The 8,810-nt window shown below is 45.2% G+C and overlaps 1 long non-coding RNA gene across 1 annotated transcript in view; it reads right to left on the bottom strand.

Moving 5' to 3' along the window:
- Nucleotides 1-8,810, bottom strand: part of LOC119266935 — a 21,391-nt gene that overhangs the window by 10,057 nt on the left and 2,524 nt on the right. The window lies entirely within an intron of this gene.

The following is an 8,810-nucleotide window of genomic DNA, read 5'->3' as shown; positions in this document are numbered from 1 at the left end:
GCGGGCCGGCCTCGGGCCCCGGCGGGCCGTGGCAGGCGCGGAGGAGAGAGAAGGCGGTGGCGCGCTGAGGTGGCGCGAGCTGGTTGGATCCGGCGACGGAGGAGGCGACATGGCGGCGTCCGATTCGCCGGAGTGACGCGTCCGGCGGACATGTCCGGTGCGGGATGGACGTGTCCGGCGGCGCGAGGAGGGAGATGGCTAGGGTTTCGGGGAAAGATTCGAAAACGAAAATGAAGGGGTCTATATATAGAGGTAGAGGGAGCCAGGAGAGTCCAAATGAGGTGCGGTTTTTGGCCACGCGATCGTGATCGAACGACCGAGATGATGGAGGAGGTTTAGGTGGGTTTTGGGCCAAAATGGAGGGGTGTTGGGCTGCAACACACACGAGGCCTTCTTGGTCCCTCGGTTAACCGTTGGAGCATCAAACAAAGTCCAAATGGTACGAAACTTGACAGGCTGTTTACCGGTAGTAAACCAAGGCCGCTTGGCAAGTCTCGGTCCAATCCGGAAATTTTTAACCCCCACATATGAAAAGAAGGTAGAAATGACCACCAGAGGAGAACGGAGCGCCGGAATGCAAAATGGACAACGGGGAAAATGCTCGGATGCATGAGACGAACATGTATGCAAATGAAATGCACATGATGACATGATATGCAATGCAAGACACGCAAGCAATGACAAGGCAACAACAGTGAATAACTGGACGACACCTGGCACATCAGTCTCGGGGCGTCACAACACTCCACCACTACGAGAGGATCTCGTCCCGAGATCTAGAATGGCACCGGAGGGACAAACGGAAGATAAAGAGAAGAGGTAAAACTAAGTTGCTTCTTTGACAAACGAGTGAAACCAAAAACCTTGAAAAGGTTGAACAAATTTAAAGACAGCATATAGCGAAGATGAACAAAGTTGAAAACACTCCATTAGAAAAGAGAGACAAGGAAGAACAACTTCTAACAGCACTCCGGTTGGAAAGATAAGCAAGACTTGATAAAAAGAAAGAACTTGAGAAGCGGGCACACACTCCGGTTAAATGGATAAGCACAGGAAAGAACATGATCTTAGATGAAACGAGATGATTGTTGAAGAAAGCAACATCACAATGCCTCCGGAACAGAAAAGAGAATGGAATGGAATGAACGACGAGAAACAAGATCTTGAGGGAGCATGCTTACAACAAATGGTAGAATGGAGTTGTTGGAAAACCAACAACGAAAAGAATAAGCTTGATATGGTCTTATGGAATACATCTCAAATCATGAGGTGACCACCTGCCACTCACGGGAAAAGAATAGGATTGATATGAACGAGGAGACGAGAAAACCTATTTCACCGGGAGGATAAATGAAGAACTTGGGTCATTGGTAAGCACCGTAAATAGCAACAATCCTTAGGGAAGGTTTTAGGTGAAATATAACCCAAGGTAATTCCAACGAAGAGGTTGATGGATTTGAAATACCTCATTCTTAACAACATGTGGGTCATGAAACATGAACTCAAATTATGAAGAATGACACAATACCACCTCCAATGATACGGACAAAAGAAATGCACTTCGGAATGCGAGATTAAGAATGCTTGAACTCCTCTAAAAATAATCTTGATGAACGTTTCAGAACGGATTAAATCCTTGATGAATCATTATGTAGAGCCTTCATGAAGGTCTCCGTTAAACAAAAGAATGATCAAACAGAAAAAGGGAGAGAAGCTGAAAACACAAGCTGAAACCTTGTAAAGATTTTTGATAGATCTCCGTGATTACATAATTGCGAGAGCTTGGAACTCCGGGAAAGAAAAGATGAAACAAATGAAACCGAAAATTTGATGAGCCTCCGGAATAAGGAATTAATTACTTGGATGGAACAAGAATAAGAATTACATTATGCGTATCCTTCACCAATTTAAATTGATGACAAGCAGCGGATTTGACATACTACTTATTCTCGTAGAGAGCATTAAGATAGATATAGCGCCAACTTGAGAAGGTCTTCAAGAAATCACCGGTCGGGATTGGAAAGAACGAATGAATTGATACAGAAGAGAGATCTTGAACGAACCACCGTGAGAATTAAAAATGAACGAAGAGAAGATAAAGAAACACTAGAAAGAATTTGCAAATGAACGAAGATGCTCAAGAGAATCTAGATACATGAGAACGAAGGGATCACGAACTGATTAGAGATCACTTGAACGAAGCACCGGTAAAATTTGGAGTACGAGAGCTGAAAGCTGAGAATGAATAAACCTGAATTGATGGACTCCGGATAACAAACTGAGAAGACTCTTGAATTGCTCCGGATAGGTGAAAAGAATTTTTCACGATCAAAACAATTACAAGAGGATGGCAACAAACTAGAATCACGAATCTTGAAGAGAATGGAGCAAGATTAAAGAGAAACTCTTCTTCGGTCTTCAAAATCCGAGAATGACGACGAGAAACACCACCATGAATTGGTGAGGCACTCCGGAATGAAGAATGGAAAGGTTGAGCCAACGATGAAAAGAATTTGAAAGATCTTGGAGAAATACATTTGACTGATGATAATTCATTCGTACGTCAAACTTTGAAATGAATTTAGGATAGCTCCGGGAAAATAAGAAGAGTCAGGTAAGATCCTGGAAAAAGACCTGTGGGTTAGGGCCCACTGAAAATAAAACACCGTTGAACAATTTAAAAGAGAGAAAGCACCGGTTGAATTAAATGGCTTGAATGAGATAACAACCCCGAAATAGGTTGAACGGATCTTGAATGACAAGACGAGCCCATTGAGATATCTTGAGCACTCCGAAACAAATGAATAGCGAGAAATGAATTATTATGAGGTGCACCAGTATGAGAAGGTATTTGAAACGAGGGAAAAGGGATATGAGATCAACACCGAAAGCTTGATTTGAAACGACCGGAGAAGAAAAGAATGAAGAATGACGAACTAGTAGAACATCTTCATGGAAACCACCGGGTAAGAACATTGATGGAAAAGAATGGAGAGACTTCACAAAAATAAAAGGATACTTGATAAAGAAATTTGAGTCCTTGAAGAAAACAAGGGTGGGAGGGTGGGAAAACAAAGACAACTTGGAACGGATGAAGCAAACACCGTTGAGAAGAACTGATAATTGATCTTACGGTTGTAGAAATGATCGGATCCACTTGAAGAGAAACACGCCGGTTGAAAAGGATTGACATGACAATCTCGATTATCATGAGGATTGGTATTCACATCGGAGTATGAGAACACCATTTAGGAAAGGTATGGAATCAACTCTTGACTTCGAAGCAACTCGAATACCACAACTCAAAACAAAAACAAAGGATTGGCTTGCGAAATAAGCCGGAACAAACATATGATAGAGATTTCGTCCGAAGTTTTCATGGTGGGGCCTACACGGGCTCGATCGTACAACACCATCATGTACAAGGCAGTGCACATGACATACGAAGCGTCTTCGAGTCGGCATAGCCAAGGACTCTTTAAGACACAACGAGACCACTGTAAAACCGACCGTGAATAGGTGGACCACTAGACGTCGAACCCCAATTTCATATCATACCTCTGTCAGAAGGATATCCTAAGATCTACTTGAATTCCCACCTATGAAACTCCCGAACCTTTCCGGTTATGCAATCAGGTGTTGGGGATACAGGGGAAGAATAATATCTCACCCAAACTAGCAAATCCTACATCCAGCTGTATCCATCTTCAACACATAACCAAGAAACCTTCGGAAACCATCTACCTCAACCTTCGAAAAACATCCGTTATACAAGTTATGGCAATACTCCCGAACTCCCGCCCCAGTACTGGGTGGCGTCGAGGTTATCTCACCAACAACTGCATAAAAGAGATTTTCGATGTCGGCGAACTAAACTCAGGTATTCCAGAACTGCAACGATAAAATTGTGACGACAACACCTCGGAGCTCAACTCCCTGGGACACTGACACAACCCCTAAATGACAGGAGGCACCAAGAACAATGTTCTCGTCATAAATCGACCGGAACGATTCCAAGATACCCACGTGATCCTAATTATTTTTTCAGTGAAATTTGAGAAGAGAAGAGTCAAAACTCTACGTCAGGATGCCTCACCAGAGCAATGAAGGGACTGGGGAGTAAAAAGAATTCCTAACTCTCCGATATATATAGTTCCTAAATGACTCAAAACATTTTTCTAGACTCAACAACGGCTGCTAAAAACGATCAAGTAGTGGGGGCTCCTAAGGTCGGGAAAGGCTCTGATTACCAACTTGTAACGCCCTCGATGTGGCTATATCTCCCACGTGTCGAAGCACGACTTAGAGGCATAACCGCATTGAAAGCAATGTCGCAAGTGAGGTAATCTTTACACAACCCATGTAATAGATAAGGGAAAGAGATACATAGTTGGCTTACAACCGCCACTTCACACAATTATATGAATAAAGCATTACATCATCCAGATACAAACAAGGCTCGTCTATGGAGCCAAAATAAAAGAAGAACCCCAAAAGCAACAAGGTCCACGATCGACCCCAACTGGGCTCCACTACTGATCAACTAGAACGAAACAACACAAAGGACAAGATCTTCATCGAGCTCCTCCTGAGCTTGGTTGCGTCATCTGCACGGACTCATCGGCACCTACAAGCTGATTTTGGAAGACTATTTAAGCTTATGGGTAAGGTAAAGGTATGGGGTGGAGCTGCAGCAAGCGGCTAGCATATATGGTGGGTAACATACGCAAATGAGAGCGAGAAGAGAAGGCAAAGCACGGTCGATAAAAGTATGATCAAGAAGTGATCCTAGAACAACCTACGTCAAGCATAACTCCAACACCGTGTTCACTTCCCGGACTCTGCCGGAAAGAGACCATCACGGTTACACACACGGTTGATGTATTTTAATTAAGGTCAACTTCAGGTTTTGTACAACCGGACGTTAACAAATTCCCATCTGCCCATAACCGCGGGCATGACTTTCGAAAGTTCAAATCCCTGCAGGGGTGTCCCAACTTAGCCCATCACAAGCTCTCACGGTCAACGAAGGAATAGACCTCCTCCCGAGACATTCCGACCAGACTCGGTATCCCGGTTCGACAAGACATCCTCGACAATGGTAAAACAAGTCTAGCAAAGCCACCCAGATGTGCCGACAAATCCCGATAGGAGCTACACATATCTCGTTCTCAGGGCACACCGAATGAGCAAGACGTCGGGTGGGCCAGCCCAGAGTTGCCCCTGGTAGCTCCGGACATCGCTCAGTTGGACCAACACTCAGAGGAGCACTGGCCCGGGGGGGTTAAAATAAAGATGACCCTTGGGCTGGCCTAACCCAAGGGAAAGAAAAGGCTAGGTGACACATGGTAAAACCAAGGTTGGGCCTTGCTGGAGGAGTTTTATTCAAGGCGAACTGTCAAGGGGTTCCCATTATTACCCAACCGCGTAAGAAACGCAAAATCCGAGAACATAACACCAATATGACGGAAACTAGGGCGGAAAGAGTGGATCAAAACACCAGGCATAAGGCCAAGCCTTCCACCCCTTACCAAGTATATAGATGCATTAATTAAATGAGATATATCGTGATATCTCAACAAGTAACCATGTTCAAAAAGGAACAACATCTCCATGTTCCAACAAGGAACAAACTTCAATCTTCAACTGCAACTAACAACGCTATAAGAGGGGCTGAGCAAAGTGGTAACATAGCCAATCAACGGTTTGCTAGGACAAGGTGGGTTAGAGGCTTGTTTCAACAATATAGGAGGCATGATAAGAAAGTGGTAGGTATCGCAGCATAGGCATAGCAAAAGAGTGAGCATCTAGCAAGCAAAGATAGAAGTGATTTCGAGGGTATGATCATCTTGGCTGAAATCCCGCAAGGAAGAAGAACGAGTCCATGAAGAAGACAAACGGACATAGATGAACAAGTCCTCACAAACGCGACGTTACCGGAACCAACCCGAAGAAGCAAACACCGGAAATAAGCACACAACATAGTAAACAACCAACACATGAACATGGTATGATATGCGGGATGCGGGATGCGATGCATATGCATGATTTGACAAAGAATGATTGAACCTGGCCTCAACTTGGAAATCCAAGTGTGCCGCTGGAAAGGTGAGGTGATTCGCTTGAAAACGATATAAAGAACGCCGGAATCGGAGACACGGTTTGGAAATGGCAAGCAAAACAAATATGGCACTGGTCTGCGATATACAGCAAGTAGCCATCTAAATGCAACAAGATGAGTATGCTGCAGCACCCAAATATGTCATCAAAATACATGGCAGGGACCCATTCATAATGCTTAACAAAATATGAACACTGAGCTACGGCCAATTCATCTATTAACAGGTTCAAACAAGCATGGCAAAAAATGTATTTAGTAAACAGATCTCGGACTTAGTGAAATTAACACTTGTCTGGAATTTCAGATCAGATAGCACTCTTTGGAGCATGAAAACTATATGCTACAGAACCTGAACATGGAAAAGTAAAGGATGGCATGAAGCTACTCAAAAATCTTAACAAAAGTCCCTTAGTGACCTTGAGCCAAAAGGGATCAGAAAATACATTCGCAAGCATGTGAATATGGCAAAAACATAAACAGATTACAGACTTAGTGAAAAACTGGAGCATGCAAATCAGATACCAAGTAGGCATGTTAACGATCTCGATGCACTCACTACAGAGCAAGGCATGACAATCTAAGCATAAACCCATCAAGAATACACATTATACAAGCTAGACATGGCAAGAACAATAACATAGCATGCACGGATCAACTACAACATCCGCTGCAAAATCGCTAACAAGTAGACAATCTGCCCAGATTCACGAAATATCAAAAGTAGAGCTCGATTGACTCAAGCTAGGGTGCTCCATAATTGCAAACAAAGACATGGATGGATATAGCACCACAAGATTAACAAAACATCCTTACTGATCATCCTCAAAAGAGGCACGGATCACTAGGAAACAACATAAACATATGGCATATAGAGATAAACAGATCAAGGACTTAGTGAAAATGCTAAGTCCCTGAAATCAGCATTAACGAATGCACCACTTTGCAAGCTTGTGCTAGTCACCACACATATCACAAAAATACATGGATAGCACCTCTGAAAAGATGGCATGGCATATAACAAAACACATGTAGAGCTCAGGGGCATAAAATGCACACAATAATCATGGCAAAAATGACAAATAGCTATTTGGTGCAGCAGATCTGACAATTAACTCAAATAGCACTCTTCCAACAGCATTTCGGGCATCAATATGCAGTCAAATGAAAATGATGCAATGAGATGAAATGATGTGCTCTCTGAGACGAACATTTTGATATGCTAAACGCGCAAAACGGAGTTACGGGTGCAAAGTTACGGCATGATGAACATGGGCATATGAAACATGGAAATCTCGGGGACTTAGGGAAAAAGTCAACCTCTCTCAGATCTCAGATCTAGGGTTCGTGCACGCGAACCAAGGCACAGATGGAGTTCGCCGAAACAGGGCTGCTGGAGCTCGCTCTCGCCGGAGAAGAGGTGGATCCGGGCCGCGCCGGCGACGAGGAGGCGACGGACGTCGGCGGAGGTGGCCGGCGCCGGGTGCGGCGACCGTAGACGCTTGGCGCGGCGGCGGCGAGCGGCGGTGGTGCACCGGCGAGGTGGCGCCGACGCCGAGGCGGCGGAGCGAGGACGACGTTCGGCGAGCGGGGCGGCAGGGCTCCTCGGGCACGCGGCGGCGAACGGGCGCGGAGCGGCGGCCCAGATTTGACCCGGGGAGGGCCGGCCTCGGGCCCCGACGGGCCGCGGCGGGCGCGGAGGAGAGAGAAGGCGGTGGCGCGCTGAGGTGGCGCGAGCTGGTTGGATCGAGCGGCGGAGGAGGCGACATGGCGGCGTCCGATTCGTCGGAGTGACGCGTCTGGCGGACATGTCCGGTGCGGGATGGACGTGTCTGGCGACGCGAGGAGGGAGATGGCTAGGGTTTCAGGGAAAGATCCGAAAATGAAAATAAAGGGGTCTATATATAGAGGTAGAGGGAGCTAGAAGAGTTCAAATGAGGTGCGGTTTTCGGCCACGCGATCGTGATCGAACGACCAAGATGATGGAGAAGGTTTAGGTTGATATTGGGCCAAAATGGAGGGGTGTTGGGTTGCAACACACACGAGGCCTTGTTGGTCCCTCGGTTAACCGTTGAAGCATCAAACGAAATGCAAATGGTACGAAACTTGACAGGCGGTTTACCGGTAGTAAACCAAGGCCGCTTGGCAAGTCTCGGTCCAATCCGAAAATGTTTAACCCCCACATATGAAAAGAAGATAAAAATGACCACTGAAGGAGAACGAAGTGCCGAAATGCAAAACGGACAACGAGGAAAATGCTCGGATGCATAAGACGAACATGTATGTAAATGAAATGCACATGATAATATGATATGCAATGTAAGACACACAAGCAATGACAAAGCAACAACAACGAATAACTGGATGACACCTGGCACATCGATCTCGGGGCGTCACACATACACATCCTGAAAAAAATAGGAAGGATGGCCTAAAGCAATTTAACTCGAACCGAGTTTCTGAACTAAGCATCAACCACATATAGCAGTGAAGCAACAATGCCCATTTGTCCAAAAATCCAACCATGGTGCAAATCACACAAAACACAATGAACTCAAGTATCATTATTTTCCTTTGAATGGTTTGTTTTACAGAAAACCATCGTCCTCCATGTAATGTTTATCAAAAAATCATGTTAAGCTTAAACTAGAACACACGTCAAACCTGAGAGAGAGAGAGAGAGAGAGAGAGA

Source organism: Triticum dicoccoides, chromosome 1A (genome assembly GCF_002162155.2).
Source record: "Triticum dicoccoides isolate Atlit2015 ecotype Zavitan chromosome 1A, WEW_v2.0, whole genome shotgun sequence".
Classification (NCBI taxonomy): Eukaryota; Viridiplantae; Streptophyta; class Magnoliopsida; order Poales; family Poaceae; genus Triticum; species Triticum dicoccoides.
This window is presented reverse-complemented; position numbering and strand designations above follow the sequence as displayed.